The sequence below is a fragment of the Talpa occidentalis genome, unplaced genomic scaffold (genome assembly GCF_014898055.3).
Source record: "Talpa occidentalis isolate TD23 unplaced genomic scaffold, MPIMG_talOcc4v2.1 talOcc4.4, whole genome shotgun sequence".
Lineage (NCBI taxonomy): Eukaryota > Metazoa > Chordata > Mammalia > Eulipotyphla > Talpidae > Talpa > Talpa occidentalis.
In genome coordinates, this window is record NW_023604295.1 from 50,674,497 (window position 1) to 50,696,557 (window position 22,061).

Here is a 22,061-nt window from a genome sequence, read left to right on the forward strand (position 1 = left end):
TGATCCTGTTAGGAATGTGCTATACATAGCAGATCTGTAGGTTTATGTATTTCACAAAAATAAGCAAGTTTCCAGTCATTATTTCTTCAATTTTTTTCAATACAGTGTACTTTTTCCTTTTTTTCAAATACTTCAATGATATGAATGCTAGATTTTTTTTGTTGTTGTTATTATCTCACAGGTCCTTGAACCTCTTTTAAGTTTTTTTTCCTCTTTATGGCTTATATTGGGTAATTTCTCCATTAAGGATCAGTGACTCCTCTCTGTCATTTTCAATTTCTTAATGAAAGCATTTAGTGATTTCATTGTTTATTTAAATTTTTGGTTTTGAGATTGATCCTGTGGGGGCAATATAATAGTAGCCACCTTAAAATATTTATCAGACAATTTCAACATCTGTCTTGTTTTAATGTTTGTGATTATTTTCTCATGAGTAAGTTTTTCATGTGAATTGAGATTTTCCTCATTCGATATATGCCTAGTAGTTTTGTGTTATAAGTTGGATCTTTTTAATACTACGTATGAGATTTTGAATTTTATTTAAACTCTTTGGAGAATGTTGATATTTTTGCTCTAGCAAGCAATTGATCTTGTTAGGTTTAGACTGTCGTTTGCAAACTGTCTTCTGTGGATTCAGTACCAGTTATGTTTTCAGTGACTCTCACATCTTTCCTCTGTGTATCAGTTCCTCTGTGTATCAACTTGGACTTAGGCACTGGTCTATCTTTTCATTTGTTTCTCAGTTTGTTTTGTGTGCTGGTTGAAAGCACATCTATGTATGTGCAGCTCATTGGTAATAGATTTCTAGGTTGGTAGTAAATTTTTACAAATACTTTAAAGATATTATTGTCCTTACATGCCCACTCTTTTTCATCAGAAATGATCTAAAGGATTAATTATTCCTTAGGAAGTAATGAATTTTTATTCTTCTGGCTCTTTTGAGATATCCTCTGTTTATTTTTATTTTAAGTAGTCATTTTAAAAAAAAAAACATGTTCTTGAATGTCAGTTTCTTTGTGTTTATATTGCTTTGTTCTTAAACATTCTACAATCTATGACTTGATATCTTTTGTCCATTTGGGAAAGTTTTTGATCACTATTGCTTCTGCCAATTTGCTTCTGGAATTAGAGTTATTTATATGATAGACACTTTTATATTCTAACCATGTCCCAAATATGATTTTTGTTTTGTTTTCCATCTTATTTTTTCTTTATTTTAGTCTGCCTATTTTCTATTGATGTATTTTCATGTTCCTGAATCCCCTCTTCTGTTGTGTCTAATCTGCAACTAAATTTATCTATTGAGTTCTTAATTTCAGTTCTTAATTTTATTTTTAATTCTAGACTTATTTCACTTTTATAGATCCCACTTCTCTGATCATTCTCAATCTTTTCTCTGTTTTAAACCATACTAATCACAATGCTTAAATGTCTGTGCCTAATAATTCTCTTCTTTATTATGTTTTTGTATTATATTCTTTTTTCTCTTGGTTTTGGTTATTTGATCATAACTCCTCCATGTCTAATCCCTCCTCATATGAAAAATTGAGAAGGCATTTATGAAGTTATATTTTCACAAGTAGGATATCATTATTTTCTTTCAGGTAATTATAATAAGGCAATTTACCTGGGTATAATAGAAGTTGAGATAATTTGAAGTTGAGTTTCTGTCCTGTGTTCTCTTTTCTGTTTTGCCCTTCCTCTTATAAATAACCATATAGATGGTCAAATAAAATTCTGGAATATGTTTCAAGTGATCCCTAAACCACAATATTTCAACCCTTGGCCCTAAGCATTGTTTAATTTTCTAGATTCCACATTGATGCATTCTGCCTATTTGTTTTTTTGCCTTTTTATCCCATGAGAAGTAATCTAAAAATGTCTTAAGAATATATATATATACTTCAGGGCCTCCCTGGTAGTGCAAGGGGTTAAGCACCGCACTATGAAGCAATCCACAGCCTCTGCAGCACGAGTTTGATCCCTGGGCGGCCAGGGAGCAACCCACATGGTGAGGCAGACTTCTCCTGTCTCTCCCGCTGCTCCCCTCAGCAGTGTGTTTCAGTCAGTCTGCCTGTTTCTTTTCCCAGCTCTGTCTCTGATGGATTCTCTCAACCCCCGCATCTCTGGCCTATACCCCAGCTCTTGTATGCATGAATAAATAAATCTTAAAAAAAAAAAAAATATATATATATATACTTCACTTCATTGCATTTACCTTCTGTCTAGGATCCTGGCTTCTCATGTCATGACTGTCGTGTCAGCTTTTTATTTTTTCCCCCTCTCCACAAGATTAGTTTATTCTCTGATCCAGACCTTTAGTCTCAGTCTCAGTTCTGTCCCACATAGGATCACTAAATGTGGTGAATGGAAATGTGCAGACATTATAGAACAGACTTCAGTGTTTCTCCCTTCTCTACAGTCTCTTGAGTTTGAGTTTTAAATGGAAACTTTGTATGGTCCCTTGTGTCTTTAACCAGTTTTCACATTTATTTTGTTTTGTTCAGATTCTATAGTTTTTCTTATAGGTAGGAGTATTTTTACACAAGCCACTCTATCATGGTAAAACTAGAAGTCTTATATCAATTTCATTGATAGAGTATTTGGGGGTAGGTGGGTAATTTATGAACATATACTGCTTCTTCCAAATGTATTTTATACCCCCACTTATATGAATTCCTTATATACATTTGTATTTAAATATTATTTCTTCAGTATTTAAAAGTACATAAAGAGTTTCTTACTAACATGCATTTGACTTGTAGGAATGGATCAGTCTCCACTCAAATGGTTACAATAATCTTCCTACTTAAAACTATATTTTCCTGAAGTTTAAAAATCACCAAAAATAGCATTTTTATTTTCTAAAAGAAAGTTGGTTATCCCCAGTGCAAAAAGAATCTTCTAATTTAAGTAATCACATACATTTTAAGAATACAAATAAAAATAATAGTTTTAGTAGACTATAATATCTTTCTCTACCTTGTGTTCTAAAATATGATTGATACTTTCCTATGTCATAAATTGGTCAGGTTTTATTAACAGTAGGTACAGGAGTTTATGAAGGAGCATTAATGTTACTTAAAACTGATCCATGTGTATTTTGCGGTGATAGTCATGAATACCTAGGTAGATTATGTTTTATAAATGCGGTATAAATAATAGTTTTTAAAATTATTTTGATTTTCTATTTTCTTAATATTTTTTAAATAATTTTTTATAGAGGCATGTTTTTATTTATTTGTTTGTTTGTTTGTTTATACATGCACTGGGTACAGTCAGAAGCGCGGGAGGGTGAGAGAATTCACCAGAGCCAGAGCGGGGAGCAGAGCAGGCAGAAGGACCGAAGTACACTGCTGAGGGGAGCAGCGGGCGGCAGGAGAGGTCTGCGCGCCATGTGGGACCCTCCTCTGGTGGCCGGGGAGCAGCCGGGGATCGAACCTGCGTCGCAGAGGCCGCGGGCAGCTTCACAACCCAGCGCTCAACCGCTGCGCCACCGGGGAGGCCCGAGAGTTAAACAGTATTTAAGCAACAAGAGACTTATTCATAGTTACTAACAATCCATTATATTTTATAGCAGTGAATTCTTAAATGTTAAATACTTTTTTTTTTTTTTTCAAAATATTTATTTATTTATTTATACAAGTACTGGGTACAATTAGAAGCACGGGAGGGTGAGAGAATTCACCAGAGCCAGAGCAGGGAGCAGAACAGACAGACTGATGAAATACACTGCTGAGGGGAGTAACAGGTGCGGCAGGAGAGGTCTGCGCACCATGTGGGACCCTTGCCGGTGGCTGGGGATTGAACTGGCGCTGCAGAGTCTGCGGGCAGCTTTGCAGCCCAGCGCTCAACTGCTGCACCTCTGGGGAGGCCCTTTAAATACTTATTTTTAATTGAAGCAATGTTATGTAAGTTTTCAGGTGTTCTTTGTTTGAGAATCAATATTAAGTTCACCCCTAAAAATACTTTTCGAAATGAAGACTGAAAAATTAGTAAATGTAACAATGAATGATTACAGAGGATGTAGAGTCCTTAGATATCTTTTGACTTTTTCCTTTTCCTGACAATTGGAGACATCTTTCCTTTACACCTACCTCCCAATTGCCTATATCTTAAACTACTATGGTTAATAGAAATGCATCCTTCTAAGGAGTTTATACACAATTTAGAAGAACACTGTAAATCATGTAGTCTTTGATTTGTAGTTTTAAAAACCTGGAGTGGGAACCAAGTTGCCAGTAACGCGGCTCCAGTTTTATGTCTTGTCAGATAAGTCTTTTATCTTCTTTGGGCTCTAATTTCCTCCTTCATAAAATGAAACATTGTAAAACATTTACCTTACTTTTTCAGCGTCATTATGAGCACCAAATCAAAAGATGTACGTGCCTTTTCCCAAAGTACAAATATTATGCAAATATAGGAGATTATTAGTGTTATCCTTATTATCACTATTGGTGCTCATGATAGTGGATGACTTTAAGATTATCTAGAAACATAAAAGTTTTGATACAGATTTTCTCTAGTTTTTTTGCTAAATTGAAATATGCCTTCATATCTGTAACTTAGTAGCATCCTTTGTACTTTTGTTTCTGTTATTTTGTTTTTTAAAATGGCATCAAATTTGTTCTGTGTATTTTAGGAGATCAATCTATTAACAACCTTGGACTAATTCCTTCACCAGTAGCAATGAATTATCAATTAAGTGAATATAGCAACTGGGACAGGATTCTGTCTTATTAAGGATAGGTTTCCTGAGGTCTCTGAATGCATTTTACTCATTGTGAAGTGAGGAAGCAATAGGCTCCTTTGGAACAAACTTACTGAATTGCTAAGGAGAGAAACAGTTTATCCTTGAACTATTATGGAATTCATAGACTGTATGATAATTCATTCAAGGCCAGTTTTATAACATAAACATAGAAAATATTAATTCCTTCAAAGAGATGTACATACTTTTAATTCATGTGATCACTAAATTAATTACTTGAAGATCACAGAACATTATTTGATGGATTTCAATTTGCATAAGCTGAAAAATAAGATAGGTATGCATTACATCAGAGTTGTCATTCAAACAGACCTGGAAAACCCATTTGTCTTATTAGGGGCCATGTAAATAGCCTATGAAACCAGTACATGCAAGTAAATAGAGTTCTATCCTGAGAGTGTTTGGCACATTATAGCAGGATATTGGCTATTTACCACAGTCCAGAGAGTCAGAAATGAATGGATAATGTCTTCTTTCTTCATTTACATGAACTAATCAAATTTAATCAGACTCTCACTCATGAGCATATTTAAGACAGTTTGAAAAGCAGTGAAATGTTCTGATGGACAGTTTATCCTAGGACTTGGACATATGTGCTTGAAATTTATATATTCTATAAACAATTTCAGAATACAGGGCTAAAACATACATTATATCACATTACACTGTGACCTTGATTTACTTGCACAAGTGCAAGTAAATGGTGACTCTCAAAAATTGTTAATTTGTTTGTTGTAAAATAAATACCTCAGTGAATACACACACATCCATATTTAGAAGATGCTTTTTATGGTAAAGCATAGAGTATATGAGTAAAATATATGGTAGAGTATATGAGACATCAGTTTTCATTGAAAAATCCAATACCATCTAATAAAATAAAATCCTTCACTTGTCAGTTACCTTTTTGGCCTTGTTTAGCATGTTTTGAATGCTATGAAATCATCATGAAAACTGATTTCTAGAATTCTTAAAGATGATCCTTTTAAAAATATTTAAAATACTTTTTATTTTTATGCTTACAATTACAGTTTATTATAAAGAATAAGCATAGAGCAAGGTCGGTCTGGAAGGGTCCTGAATAAGAGCTTCAGTGCCCTCTTCCCAAGAGTCAGGGTTTTCCTCATCTATGCACATCAGTGTGTTCACAAGTCAAGAGGCTCCACTGAAATTGGATGTCCAGCATTCTTTTTTCTTAATTAAATTAAATTAAAATTGCATTATAATATATGTTTCAGATGTTCATCATGAAAATATCAACATTTGTATATGCTATATTTATGTTTACCACCAAAAATCCAAGTTTGTCCTTCACCATATAGTTGATCCCTTTTACCTAATTTACCTACCCACTCTTCCTTTCCCAATCTGGTGACCACTCATATAGTCCAAAAGTTTGTTTTTGCTTTATTTAGTTCATCTATTTGGTTTCTCTATATACTCATGTCACTGAAATCATACAGTGGTTTATCTTCTAGATTTATTCATGTTCTTGAAAACAGCAAAATTTTGTTTTCCTTGTAACTGAATAGTATTCCATTGTATGCATATACTATACCTTCTTTATCCAGTCATTTGTCAATGGGTGCTTAGGTTTTTTCCAGCTTTTGGCTATTGTAAATAATCCTGTGATAAACAGTGAATCCTTTCCTATTCACTAGAATTTCTTTTCACTGTGCAGAAGTTTTTTAGTTCAATGAATCCCATTTGCTTGCTTTTTTTTCCCTTGCCACTGAAGCCAAGTCTCCAAACACATAATGATTGATATTCTTTTTTTTTTTTTCTGGTTTTATCTTCTTTGTTTGCTCTGTCATATCATGTTTTCTTTATTTACTTTCATTCTAGCTCAGATTAAATATTATGCTCTTTTTCTTTCTTTTCTTTTTTTCCTTTTTTTTGTGGGACCCTCGCCGTCATTGGGGAATGAACTGGCACTGCAAAGGCTGTGGGCAGCCTCGCAGCCCAGCGCTCAACCGCTGCACCACCAGGGGAGGCCCTCATTTTTTAATATAGTTTATTTCCCCAAATAAATGCCATATATTTTATTAAATAAAATTGGGAAAATTTTAAAAAGCTCATAAATACATTCCTATTTGTCCCGGCCCGCGGGATTCGGAGGCACGAAAAGAGAAGGGCTGAGGATTGAAATGAGGGGCTTGACAACTTGACGCTAGCGTTTGCTTTATTTTTCCTTTATCCTTTTCCTACTTTTACATATCTTTCTTTTCCCTGACTTTCTTACTTCCCTGGCCTTCTCTCTGCTCCTCTCGCAGTAACCCTTGCGGTATCTCCCTAGTCTCCTCGCAGTCTTCCCTCTCTCGCGCGCGGTTTCCTTCTTATACCCTGGTCGCTCCTCCCATCGTGCCTCTCAGTCTTGCGTGATTTACAGGAGAACGCAGGGGTTTCTCCGAAGGCGAAACAGTAAATGAAACCTAATTCATCGAGCACATGTGCAACATGGCGCATGCTCCAGGCGGCTCCGGACACCGATTATCATATTGGTTTATTTTTTTCCAGCCCTAAGAATGCATATTTTGGGGCCTCCCCAGTGGCAGAGGGGTTAATTCTCAGTGCTATCACTGCTATGGCCTGAGTTTGGTCCCTAGCTACAGAGCTAACCCACATATGGTGCAGCAGACCTCTCCTCTTTTGCCTGCTGCTCCCCTTAGCAGTGTATTTCAGTAAATCCACCTGTTCTGCTCCCCACTCTTGTCTCTCGTGAATCCTCTCACCACCTGCCTGTACCCCAGTTCTTCTATGCAAAAAATATTAAAAAACAAATAAGCAAAAAGAATGTATATTTTCAAAGGCTTCTATCCTAATGATTTGCTGTCTGACATCTTAGTTTTTTCATTTTACTTAAAACATAAACAAGTACCCTTTCCATTGAATAGCTGTAGCATAGCCTCTTGAATAAATATGCCATAATTATTTATTCAGTCCTCACACTTGGATATTTAAATTGTTTCTCTCAGTAATTTAAGAAGTAAAGATTGTGATGACATCTTTTGTACATATGCCCTTTTTTCTATTATTTGGTTTATTTCCTTGAGATAGATTTCTAAGTTTGGAGTTGAACCATATGTAGTAGTTATAGAGGTACCCTTGTATAACTCTTTTCAAATGATGCTGAAATGGGGAACACAAATGAGTGGCAGACTCCAGGTGCCATCATACCTTTGGATTCATCATGCCATGCAGGCGTTTATACTGAAACAGTGATTCTCCAGGACTGTTCCAGTCAATAACTGAGGAAGGAAGGAATACAGGAACTAAGACACTACTGCCCAACGTGAAATTCTTCTTAGGGGCAATTTTGACTCAAAGATTCGCAACCAACCAGACAGAGATTTTCTCAGAACTGTTCTGCATGTGAAACTATTCTTTCTCCTTCGCCTCTTAGAAGTGTCAGACTTTCATCATAAATCTAAGCATTCTCCTTGCCTAAATCCCTCCCTCTTTATCTTTCACAGGTTATTCTCCCTACACATGTATCACATACCATTGGTCTTGGCACAAGTGGACCCAAACTAGTACAGTATATAATCATTATTTAGGCTCTTGTTATAATAGTGCTCAATTTCCTTTCTAAAAACTTTATGCCAATATGAACCCCCATTTTAGTGCAGCTTTTCTACACTGGATCTTTCTTTTTTTTTAACTTTTATTGATTCAATAGGTGAAAGAATGGTATTCCATTTTTTTTATTTACTCCATGAGTATTGAGTGTCTTTTATTTTCCATTTTATTTCTATTAAAATTTATTCATTTTTTTTACCAAGAAACTTTTCTTCATTGTAATTCATAGTTATAATCATACTAATTCTTTTTTTGTGGCATTTTGACAGTGCATTTGAATGAGGGTCTCATTCAATGCTCATTTACCAGTATTTAAGTATTTAGAGTAAATAAAGATTGTAGAACAAATATCATCATCACTCATTTATTCAAGGCTAAACTAAGACCACAGATACTATTTATGATTTGAGACAGCAGCAATAGTAGAATCCAGCCAGGCCTCTTGTATGTCTGCTCGGAAAGGCATATAGTTTTAATCTATCTGTAATAAAAATATGTAAATATGTATGTATGCACACACACATGCATATGGGGTTGTGTGTAAGTACAGTTTGTTGAGTGAAAGATAAGGCTTCAAATGTCTTCACTCAGCTTATCACTTTTCTGTTAGTAATCTTTCTTTTTCTTTTGTTTTTTCTTCCTCTATTTTTTCCCACTTTTATTTCCAAGGTGTCCCTGATCATCTGATACTTATTAGGTAGTTAAATTATGCACGTGCCAATCTCTGTGTCCCCAAACACACATAGCTAATCAAGAATAAATCCATTTATTGTAAATTTACCTCTAGAATGAATCCTCCTTTCTCTGATTTTGAGATGGATAGATGCTCATTATGATCTGGTAGACAATTATAACATGCACATTTAGAGTTTAGATGGATAGAAGAGTACTCTGTGTTAGGTGTTAAGACTTTTATTTTACTCATTTAAAGACAAAGATTGAAATGTGCTTGTTTAAATTCAACAAGCCCTTAGAGCCATGAGGCCTTGGGGGTAAGAGGTGCTTAAAGCCAAATAGCACAGGAGCTAAAGAAGTAATTATATGACAGACTGAGAACAAAGAGTGAGCTGATCTGGGAACAGGGGCTGGAAAACCAAATTATGTTTCAGGTATCCACAAAACAAGAAAACAGACTGAGATGCATGCTCCTTTCTACATTTTACCAAATTTTGTAAAAAACAATGCTTTTTGGATGGTTTGCTAATCTGAGCTCAACTGTCTTTTCCACATTTTTCCTTTAATCTAAATTTTAAAAAAATTAATTGGAAGGATGTTTTTAGTGAAGTATGAAAAGACTTCATAATTCAGGATTCAAGGTGGCAGGAAATAAAAATAATTGGAGAGGAATTTTCTATGTCCAATATCTTCCTGAAGACCAACCTCTAAAAGTCCTCTCCACTCCCTTACTTCTTCTAAAAGGTTGCATGGTGCAGAAAGGAGAGGATGAGAATCATTACAATTAGATTTTAGGCATTCTAAAGCAGTGAAATGAAAATGTTGCATATCTCTCAGTTGCTGATACTATCCTAGGGAATGTGCAAAGATTATATTCTTCCAAATTCTTTCTCAGTGAATCTGGCCTATGGTTTAAGAAAAGACTTTAGTTTTAGGGAGTAGGACTCAGAAATGACCGTAACCCCCATTTTTTTTTCATTTTTCTTAAAATTGACTCCTCATTCTTTGATGAAAGTAAAAATCATAACTATAAAAACTGATGTTGATAAGTCCATCAGTCTTACTACAAAAAGAAGTTATTTTTCATTTCCAGAAAAATTTTCTTAAACCCCTGTGAACATGCCATCTTCTTTTTTTCTGTGAAAATTCTTTTCAAACTTAAGAAATTATGAATTTTGGGTAATGGGAAATGTGAATTCCATTTGAGAAATCAATGTTGAAATCTCTTTCTACATAGCATTATAACAATACTACACCTCTAAGTTAGAAATGGATTTCTGAGCTTTTCAAATGAGTGTATTTTATTATTTTTACTTACATGTTTGCAAATTGAAAAGGGACTTGGTGTATACTTTATAGTATGCTAAAATGAGGAGAATGGAAATACTTTTCACTGAAGTTACTTTGGAATGGTGAGGACAGGATAGTAAAATTTTTCCATTCATTTATTTATTCAATAAATAATTATTAATCAACAGTTGTGATCCAGGCATACCGACGATGGTTTACAATTTTATAAGACAAAAAAAAAAAATACCTGATGTAGAGAACTGTATATTCTATGGTAAAGTATGGTAGGAAGTGGGTACCAGGAAAGGGAAACTGCAATTTCAGTATAGAACAAATTGTTGTGACTGGAGTAAACATTTAAACCTAAAGGATAAAGAGGAAAGGATAAAGAGGAGTTTGTCAGGAGAAAATCTGGGAGTAGGATGTAAGGGGGAGAAAGGATAATTTTTTTTTTTTTAAACATTTTTTTTTTAATAGAGGCATGTTTTATTTATTTATTTATTTGTTTGTTTGTTTATACATGCACTGGGCACAGTCAGAAGCACGGGAGGGTGAGAGAACTCACCAGAGCCAGAGCGGGGAGCAGAACAGGCAGAAGGACCAAAGCACACTGCTGAGGGGAGCAGCGGGCGGCAGGAGAGGTCTGCGCGCCATGTGGGACCCTCCTCCGGTGGCCGGGGAGCAGCCGGGGATCGAACCGGCGCCGCAGAGGCCGCGGGCAGCTTCGCAACCCAGCTCTCAACCACTGCGCCACCGGGGAGGCCCGGAAAGGATAAATTTTAGGCTAGAAGAAAAGTATGTGGAATTTCAACAGATCAGTGACTCAATCAGATTTCTGTGTTATGAGAGACAGGTCAATTACATAAAAGGTGCAAAAATCCTAGGGCAGGGGGTTCTCATGGTGGGCAGTAGATGGAGTAATGCTAGATTAGGTTGATCTTGTCCTGTTGTATTAGTAGGGAAGGATGGATGTATGAGCCTGAATGCAGCCATTTGTAAGTGAGGTACCAAAAAGTTGATCTAATGGCCTTTATTTTCTCAATAGGACAGATAGAAGATTTCTTCACAGATACTGAATGGGCAGAGGTAGGAAAAAAATATTTCAGGAAAGAGGGAAGATTTTAAAAGGTGTCAAATATAGAAGTAGAGAGAGAGTTGATAAGGGAAACTGGAAGGATGTTTAAGCAAGTTAGGTCCAGCTAAGCTTAGAGATTGTGGATGAGTAGTCGTTATAATCTGTGAGTGTGTGAAACCATTATCTTCTGAAATCTGGGAGTAGAGAAATCAGACAGCTGGGCTGCTCCAGGAATTGTTTTTCATGATGTTGATGTTCTTCCTATTTCTCCCCACCACTCATTTCTGACTCTGCCTGAGAACTTTTATTCTTGATATCATTGAACAGGTTTGGCTCAAGAATTGGGTAGCTTGAAATGCCAAAGTTAATGTCACTAGAAGCTTTAAGCAAATAACTGGTGTCAAGTTAGTAGATAAATATCCTAGCATCCTTCCGCTTCTCCTGGGATAACTCTGAGGTATTTAATACACTGTTTCCTGATAGCCTAATAAGGTTAAGTTCCAGTTTTGTCAACTTTGACATAACCAAGCCAGCAAAGAGTTAATTATCACTAGCTGTTTCTTACGGAGGAGGTGATTCAGCCTGTAGAATGTTGTGATTACTTGTTATCCTCAAACCCACACTTCTATCATATCATAGGCAATAAGTTGCTTAGTAAGTACACCATTTATTGACTTCCTACTTGTCTCATCTATGGCTATATAACAAACTGCCCCCAAATTTAGTTGCTTAAAACAAGGATTCATTTCTCACAGTTCTGTTGTGGTGGTTGTCCTAGATTGGGAGTTTTTCTGCTATGCCTAATGATTCCAGAGCTCACTCATGTAGCTCCTTTCTACTGAGAGCCTGTCTGGCTCAGAAATGTCCACAGTGGCTTTACTTGCAGGTCTGCAACCTCACTGCAGTGGATGGAAAAGCTGGGGCCTGTCTGTGTCTCTTTCTGTCCACTTGGTTTCTTTTTATTTATTAACCTAGTGAATGTGCATTTACATACTGTCTGCATTGCAGGAAAGCAGATGCTTTCAGGATTCTTCCAGCCTTGGCTCTGATCTGGTGCAGTGTGTCTTATGATGCAATCTATTGATCAAAATAAGGTAAAAGTTCAGCCCAGATCCAGGATGGGAGGAAACAAACTCTGCCTCTTGCTGGGGTGGCAATACATAAGAAAAGGGATCTGAGGAACTGTTGGTGGTTATCTTTGCAGACTATCTCTTACTTCTCTGCTTCACTTCCTTTCTCCATTACTAATATTTCCTGTGGTTGGTTCCCAAATAAATTAACTTGCATTAAAATTTTCTCATAATCTCAACAGAACTTGGTAAATATGACAGAATACAACCAGGAGGTGAATTGAGAGTACTGAGTATTAGCAAGGGAATAGAATGATAGGTCATAAAATTTGTGCTATATGAGAAAGACAATATAATAGGAATTCAAAGAGAAGAAAACTCTAGAGGCCTAAGGATCCACACTATCTATGATAGCAAATAAATAGATTTGATAAATTTGACAGAGAATCCTGCAAGGAAAGATGATGGTTATAGGTGTGGCAATGGCAGAGTGTCCTTTGAGGATTCCAACCAGCTTAAACCAGTTCAGCAAAAACATTTCATCTATAAAACTCTGGACAGATTGCTGCCACCACCTTTGTACTAAAGCTTACCACTTTTACAGTCAGTTTTCTAAGTGTACATTAGGCAAATACTTCTTCAGCTGATTGTGTTTCTGTTGCTTCATGACTCTAGATCTGCAGAGATGATGGCCATTAAAATAATTAGTGCACAGTTCCTGGTAAGTGAGATGGCCTAAAAACATCTTCAGGAGAATCTCCTGGCTATCAGAACTGCAATCCTGAGGATATAGGCTATTTTTAAAACTAAAATATGAATAAAATAAGATGTATGGAAAGGAACAAAAGCTTCAGAGTCAGATTGGGATAAAATCATGGTATCACCATTTAGGAATCACATAATGTTGCAAACATAACTTAAACTTTTTGAGCCTCACTTATTTCTTATATTATATGGTTCTAATACCTCATTCAATTGTGATGAGATTAAATGGTAAAATATTTGGCATTCTTAGGATTTGAGTCTAGTCCAAAGTTAGGTGTAATTGAATATTGCCTTTCTCCCATTCTTCTTTTCCCCATCCTATAAACCAAGATTCACAGACAAAATACAACATGCTTTCTCTTTCTGCTATTGAAGTTTGATTCTGAAAAAGCACAGCCCATGTGCTTCATTGTAGAGTATCTTCATTACCAAAGGTTCACTGGGCTCCTGCTGTGCTTACTCAGTATTAGCAGTGAACAGAGAGACTGTAACTTAGTGGTAAGTACCCACTCTGAAGAAATGCCTTTTTAGCTTAAAAGGAAGGCAAGAAAAAATAAATAAATAAATGGAAGGCAAGAGGAACAATCTGTTTGGAAGGTATTTGGCATTCTTAGGATTTTGGCAAGAAATAAGCTGTTTCTGAACCCTCTTGCACTCTTATTCATTTAGATAAAACTGGTACTTAAAAGATGACAGTTATATTCAAGTAAGAATAAGGGAAATTTCACTCTACAATTTATGTTTGTATATTTTTGTGAATTTTAAATTAAACTTTGACGTTCTTGGCTAAAACATTTGTTTTTTCAAAGGAAGATGTTAAATTCCTATTCTTGTCATTAGTATGATTATAGATTTATTCTTACTGCCCTTTCAAAACAAAATGAAGACCAGTGATATCTGATTCAAACAGTTTACATTTAAATAGAATGATTTAGAAAGGATGTAACTCACTTATATAGCTGCATATAGCATATGCATATAGCAGCTATATAAACAGACTTTTAGGGAATAGAAAATTGTAAACAGAAACTTAAAGGAAATTAAGGCAATTTTTTCTCAATTTTGTTTAACCTGCCAGAACTTGTAATCTTATAGAAATGATTACTTTTTTAGACCATCTCTGCTTATATTGTCTTGACCAAGAGGCAGAAAATTAGCAAAAATTTAAAATTCCTTCTGATAGAATTTTGTCCTTGATAGTTCCTCAACTTGTAACATCCTTCTTTCCACGCTGGAATACTCACTCCATTGTTTTCCTTTCTCAAGTCCCAGTTGCACAGGATTATTCTGGATCCTGGCATTCTGTCTGGGAATTAGATGCTGTCTTTCAGGTGGGTACCTGTTAGATCTTTAATTGACTACCAGTTCTCTTAAGTCCACAGCTCCGACCCTGCTTCCCTAGACTCCACTTTCCAATCCACTATCACCTGCTTTCCTGGTAAGCTCGCGGTATTCTGCGTGCTGGTCTCATACGGTATTCATGCATTGTTGGTCTCCTTCGCAGTTCCCTTAGGGAGCAAAACTGACTTGGAGGGCTGTTTCTGTTCCTTGTTCATAATATTTACCTATTCCTGCTATGCTACTTCTACTAGTAGTATATTTTACTAATGATGTATGTCTGTCTTTTAGTATAGATTGCTTCTTGCAGATTATAAATTACTAAAGGCAGATGTAGAGTTCTCTCTTATACATATGTCTCACAATACGTAGCATAGCACTATGTACCAACCAGGTGTGTTGTAACAAATACTTACTAAAATTATTTGAATAATACAATACTTTTCACAACTGTGTTCACCACATGAATGTGATGAACACAGTTGTGAAAAGTATTGTATTATTTGCCTGTCTTTTGTTTCTTTTTTTTCCCCTTGGGATAACATTGGTTTATAAAGTTGTATATGATTTAAAGGTATAGGATCACACTTCTTCAGATGTATGTCACCACACCAAGCCTGCACCAAAGCACTGAAACTTCTCTACATTATGCCCCCTTCCACTTTTCTCTATCCACTCTGCTTCTTCTGGTAGCCTCAGTCCTACCGCCAAATTTCTAGAGTTTGTTATTGGTTTGTTTTTATTTGACCCTTTTTAATTTTCTGTATTGTTTCTCCACATAAAAGTGATACCATCCAGCATTTGTCTTTCTCCTTCTGACTTCTCTCACTTTGCATAAGCCACTCAAGTTTCATCCATGTTGTCCCCAAAAGCAAGAACTTATTATTTCCTTTAATAACGGAATAGTATATCATTGTGCATATATATTACATCTTTCTAATCTCCTCCTCTTTCCTCGGAGTCTTTAGTTATTTCCATAGTTTGTCTATTGTAAATAGTGCTGCAGTGAACAGTGAAGTGCACATTTCCTTTCATATTAGTGTTTTACATCCTTCAAGTAAATACCTAGAAGTAGAATTGATACAACAGATCTATTTTTAATATTTTGAGAAATTTCCATGCTGTTTCCATAGTGGTTGGATCACTCTACATTCCTTTCAACAGTGTATCTGGGTTCCGTTCTTTTTTTCTCCAGCACTTGCTGTTTCTGGCCTTTTTGTTATGGGTCTTTCTCTCAGGTATGAGATGGTAGCTCATTGTGGTTTTGATTAGCATTTCCCTGATGATAAGTAATGATGAGAATTTTTTTTCATATTCACACAGACGTTGGCTTTCTGTATGTCTTGTTTGAGTAAGTGTGTATTTAGCTCTTCTGCCCATTATTGTTTACATTTTTGTTTTTTTAGAAATTATTTTTTATTTTATATATTTTTTACATGATTTTTCATTTTTGCACAATGTATGCATTTTCATCTTGGTTATGTTCCCCATACAATTCCCACTCCTCTTATTTTGACCCTAATCCCTCCTCCCCTACCCCTCCCCATGGTGTGTTTCTGGTTTATAGTTGCTTGTTGATTTTGATTTTTACTTTATTATAATTACTCTTTTTTCCTGGCCTCTTATTTAGGTTTTCTAAATTCCTGCTATGAGTGACACCATCCGGTATTTTTCTTTTTCTTTCTGGCTTATTTTGCTGAGCATGATCCCTTCCAGTGCCATCCATGTTGCTGCAAATTGCATGTGTTTATCTTTTTTGATTGCTGAGTAATATTCCATTGTGTATATGTACCACATCTTCTAGATCAAGTCATCTATTTTTGGGCATTTGGGTTGTTCCCATAGCTTAACTATTGTAAACAGTGCAGCTATAAACATAGGGGTGCAGGTGCTCTTTTGAATTAGTGATTCTGTGTCCTCTGGGTAAATACCTAGGAGTGGAATTGCTGGATCATATGGAAGCTCCATCTTTAGCAGGTTGAGAAATCTCCACACAGCTTTCCATAAGTGGTTGGATCAGTTTGCACTCCCAGCAGCAGTGCAGAAGAGTTCCTTTTTCTCTACATCCTCACCAACATTTGTTGTTGCTACTTTTTCTAATATGTGCCATTCTCACTGGTGTAAGATGGTATCTCATTGTAGTTTTGATTTACATTTCCCTGATTACAAGTGATGCTGAACATTTTTTCATGTGCCTGTTGGGCCATTTGCATTTCCTCTTTGAAGAAGTTCCTTTTTTAGCTCTTCTGCCCATTTTTTGACTGGATTATTTACTTTATGTTGAGTCTCTTCAGCTCTTTGTAGATTTTTGTGATCAGTCCTTTATCATTAGTGTTGTGTGCAAAAATTTTCTCCCGGTCAGTGGGGTGTCTGTTTTGATTACTGTCTCTTTTGCTGTACAGAAGCTCTTTAATTTGATGTAGTCCCAACTGTTTATCTTTGCCTTTGCTATAACTTCTTTAGGTGATGAGTCTTTAAAGATGTTGCTGCGGTGTATATCATGTAGTGTTTCGCCTATTATTTTCTTCTATATATTTTGTGGTTTCAGGTCTTATGTCTAGTTCTTTAATCCATTTTGAGTTGGTTTTTGTGCACAGTGTGAGTTAGTAGTCAAGCTTCATTCTTTTGCATGTAGCAACCCAGTTTTCCCAGCACCATTTATTGAACAAACTTTCTTTGCTCCATTGCATATTCTTTCCTCCTTTGTCAGAGATTAGTTGACTGTAAATCTGTGGGTTTATTTCTGCATTTTCTGTTTGGTTCCATTGGTCTGTGTGTCTGTTCTTGTTCCAATGCCATGCAGTTTTGATGATTATGGCTTTGTAGTATAGTTTGAAATCTGGGCATGTGATGCCTCCATTTCCTTCTTTTTTTTTTTTGTTTTTTTTTTCAGGAGCGTTTTGGCTATTCAGGGTTTTTGGTGGCTCCATATGAATTTCATCAATATTTGTTCTATTTCTTTGAAGAATGTCATTGAAATTTTTATTGGAACAGCATTGAATCTGTAAATTGCTTTTGGTAGGATGGCCATTTTGATAATGTTAACTCTTGCAATCCATGAGCAGGGGATGTCTTTCCATTTCTTTGTGTCTTCTATTTCTTTTAACAGTGTTTTAAAGGGCCTCCCTGGTGGCGCAGTGGTTGAGTGCTAGGTTGCGAAGCTGCCCGTAGCCTCTGCAGTGCCGATTCAATCCCCAGCTGCCGGCGAGGGTCCCACATGGCATGCAGACCTCTCCTGCCACTCCCGCTGCTCCCCTCAGCAGTGTATTTCGTCAGTCTGCCTGTTCGGTTCCCCACTGTGGCTCTGGTGAATTCTCTTACCCTCCCGCACTTCTGACTGTACCCAGTGCTTATATAAATAAATAAACAAATCTTTAAAAACAAAACAAAACAAAAAAACAGTGTTTTATATTTTTCTTTGTATAGGTCCTTTACCTCTTTTGTTAGGTTTATTCCCAGGTATTTGATTTTTTTTTGTTTCAATAATAAAAGGGATGGTTTTCTTGATTTCTTCTACTTCAGATTTATTGTTTATGTATAGAAAGGCTACTGATTTTTGTGTGTTGATTTTGTATCTTGCTACTTTACTAAACTGATTGATTAGTTTGATTAGTTTTTCTGTGGTGTTTTTGGGATTCTCTATGTATATTATTATATCATCTGCAAATAGTGATAGTTTGACTTCTTCCTTTCCTATTTGTATGTCGTTTTATTGCTGTGGCTAGGACTTCCAGTATTATATTGAAAAGCAGTGGTGAGAGTGGACATCCTTGTCTTGTTCCAGATTTTAATGGAAATGCTTTCAGCTTTTCACCATTGAGAATAATATTGGCTATGGGCTTGTCATATATGGCCTTTATGATGTTGATGTATGTTCCTTGTATCCCGAGAATTTCAAGGGCCTTTATTATAAATGGGTGTTGTACTTTATTGAAAGCTTTCTCAGCATCTATTGATATTATCATATGGTTTTTATATTTCTTTTTGTTGATGTGTTGGATTACATTGATTGATTTTTGGATGTTGAACCATGCTTGTGTCCCCGGAATAAATCCGGCTTGGTTGTGGTGAATTATCTTATGGATACATTGTTGGATTCTGATAGTTAAGATTTTATTGAGGATTTTTGCATCAGTGTTCATCAGAGAGATTGGCCTGTAGTTTTTTTTTGTGTGTGTGTGTTGTTCTTGTTGGTTTTCGTATTAGTGTAATATTGGCTTCATAGAATGTGTTTGATATTATCCCTTCCTTCTCAAGTTTTTAGAATAGTTTATGAAGGATAGCCACTAATTCATTTCTAGATGTTTGGTGGAATTCATTTGTAAATCCATCTGGTCCTGGGCTTTTGTTTTTGGGAAGGGTTTTAATTACCATTTCAATTTCACTGCTTGTAATTGGTTTGTTTAGGTGTTCTGTTTCTTCTTTATCTAGCTTTGGGTGATTGTAGAGTTGTAGGAATTTGTCCATCTCTTCTAGATTGTTCGAGTTTGTTTGCATATAACTGTTCATAGTAGTTTCTGATTATTCATGATTTCTGCTGTGTCTGTTGTGATTTCTCCATTTTCATTTGTGATCCTATTTATTTGTGCTTTTTCTCCCATTTTTCCTTTGTGAGCCTGGCTAGGGGTTTGTCTATTTTATTTATTTTTTCAAAGAATCAACTTTTGGATTCATTTATCTTTTTGATTTTTTTTTTAGTTTTTATTTCATTTATTTCTGCTTTGATTTTTATTATTTTCTTTCTTCTACTGGTTTGAGGTTTTTTTGTTGTTCTTTTTCTAGTTCTTTGAGATGTGTGATTAGGTTGTTTCTTTGAGTTCTTTATTATTTGTTGATGTGAGTCTGTATTGCAAATTGTTTTCCTCTTATTACAGTTTTTGCTGCATCCCATACATTTAGGAAATTGGTGTCCTCCTTGTCTTTCAACTCAAAGTATTTTTTAATTTCTTCTTTGATCTCCTCATTAGTCCAGTGGTCTTCCAGTAGTGTGGGTTTCAATCTCCATGAGGCAGGAGGGTTCCTTACCTTCTTTTTATGGTTTATTTCTATTTTGATGTCCTCATGGTCAGAGAAGATGGGTGGTATGATTTCAATGTTGGTGTATCTGTTGATGTTTGTCTTGTGTCCCAGTATGTGATCGATCCTGGAGAATGATCTGTGTGCGCTTGAGAAAAATGTGTACTCATATTTTTTTGGGTTTAGTGTTCTATAGATGTCTGTTAAGTCCATGAGCTCTAGATCCTTACTTATTTTTTCTCTCATTGACCTATCTATTTTTGATAGTGGTGTGTTGAAGTCTCCTACTACATATGTGTTTTCCCTGATGTCTGTTTTCAGAGATGACAGTAGTTGGCTGATATATTTTGGTGCTCCTTCATTTGGTGAGTATATGTTAATGAGTGTTATTTCTTGAAGTATTGTCTCCTTGATCATGATGTAGGGACTGTCTGGTACTCTTTTTACTTTTTTGAGTTTGAAATCTGTTTTATCTGATATATGTATAGCTGATCCTGCCTTCTTTTTTGGTCCATTTGCTTGTAGGAGTGTTTTCCATCCTTTTATTTTCCATCTATTTTTATCTTTTGTAGTTAAATATGTTTCCTGGAGACTGCAAAAGGTTGGGTTTTGTTTCTTAATCCAGCCTGCAACTCTGTGCCTTTTTATTGAAGAGTTTAGTCTGTTTACATTTAGAGTTAATATTGATATGTTAGTTTTTGTATTTGCCATTATATTTGTCTTTTCTCTGGTTTTATTTGTTTATTTAATTATTATTATTATTATTTTGTCTTGTTTTGTTCTTACTCATCCCTCTGTTGATTCTGGCTTTAGGACTCGTAGTATTTTTTTGGAGTGGGGGTTTAGTCATAATGAAATTCCGGAGTTTCTGTTTGTCTGGGATGGTCCTTATTCTTTCTTCATAGAGGAGGGAAAGCTTCGTGGCATAGAGGATTCTTGGTTGGCATTTATTGTCTTGGAGTCTGTTGACTATGTCCCTCTACTCTCTCCTTGCCCTTAGTGTTTCTTCGGAGAAGTCTGATGTCAGCCTGATTGGTTTTCCTTTGTATGTTACCTGTTTCTTCCCTCTTGTCAGCTTCATTATTTTTTCCTTGTCTTGGATTCTTAGGAGCTTTACTATTATGTGTCTTGCTATATTTTTCCTTTCATCATGGAAGTTTGGTGGTGTTCTTGCTTCTTGTATGTCTATTTTCAGCTCCTTCTTCATGTTTGGGAAGTTCTCTTCAATTATTTCCTTGAATATTTTCTCTGTTCCTATGTCTCTCTGCTCTCCTTCAGGGATTCCTATAACTCTTATATTTCCTTTCCTCATGGAGTCAGATAGTTCCTGAAGTCTTTCTTCATTCTTTTTTCCTTCGCATTTCTCTTTGCTTTTCTGTTTTGGCTCTTTTTATTTCTGTGTCTTCGAGAGTGCTTATTCATTCTTCCATTCCATCTATTCTATTTTCACTGCTTTTCCCAGAGTTCTTTAGTTCCTCCAGTAATCCTTTGATCTCCTGCTTTCTTTCACTTCCCTCTTTAGGGAGTCAATTTCATTCTTCTGATCATTGATTATTTTTCCCATATCATATTCGACTTCTTTCATTTTTTTAATCATGGCAATTTTAAATTCTCTATTGGGAAGTCACTGTCGTTGCATTCTGGTAGGTGATTTTCTTTTTGTGGTGTGTCTTTTCCTTGAAGACTTGCTTGGTTGCTTGTAGTTTTTCTCCCTGCTGCTTGTTTTCTAATTTGTCCTATGCATTGGGACACTGTGCTGCTGCTACTGGCCAGCATCTTTTTTGTGTGCTCTTTCTGGTGTGCTCTTTCTGGGATGTTAGAAACTAGTGGTCCAATCGAGTCAAAAATTGTTATGCCAGAAGTCCAGTAGGGCAGTGGTACTATGAATATGTTAGTGGTCGCTGTTACAGAAAATCTCCTTCTGTATTTGTTTAATTCCAGAGGTGGGTCTTGTGGTCCCATAGATTGCCCTGGTTGTGGCTGGATCGCCCTCTGGGCTCCAAATCACTGGATCCCCCTCTGGGCTCTGACTGGCGGCCAGACCTGGTCTGGTTTGTGGGGGCTTTTCAGCTCACCTCTGGCTGTGGGGGCAGCCCTTTCCCAGTTCCACGTAGTCTAGGTAGATTCTGGACGCAAAGATACCTGGTCTAAAATGGCATGTCAGGAGGGCACTTTCCTGCACCCATGGTCTGCCCGATGGTGGCTGGATCCCCCTCTTAGAGCGAGTTTATGCTAGTTTTGTTTTGTTGTTGTTGTTGTTGAGTTGTATAAGTTCTTTGAAGATCTTGTATATCGGCTCCTTGTCGGATATATGGTGTGCAAATATTTTCTCCCATTCAGTAGGAGAGTCTTCATTTTAGTGATAGTTTCTTTCACTGTGCAGAAGCTTTTTGGTTTGATGTAGTCCTAATTGTTTATATTCTCTCTTATTTTTCCTTGCTGAAGCCGATCATGGACTGTTATGCCTATGTTTTCTTCTAAA

The 22,061-nt window shown here is 36.1% G+C and overlaps 1 protein-coding gene across 30 annotated transcripts in view; it reads left to right on the plus strand.

The window, feature by feature from the left end:
• ZBTB20 (zinc finger and BTB domain containing 20) overlaps positions 1-22,061 on the plus strand; it is a 775,686-nt gene that overhangs the window by 161,543 nt on the left and 592,082 nt on the right. The window lies entirely within an intron of this gene.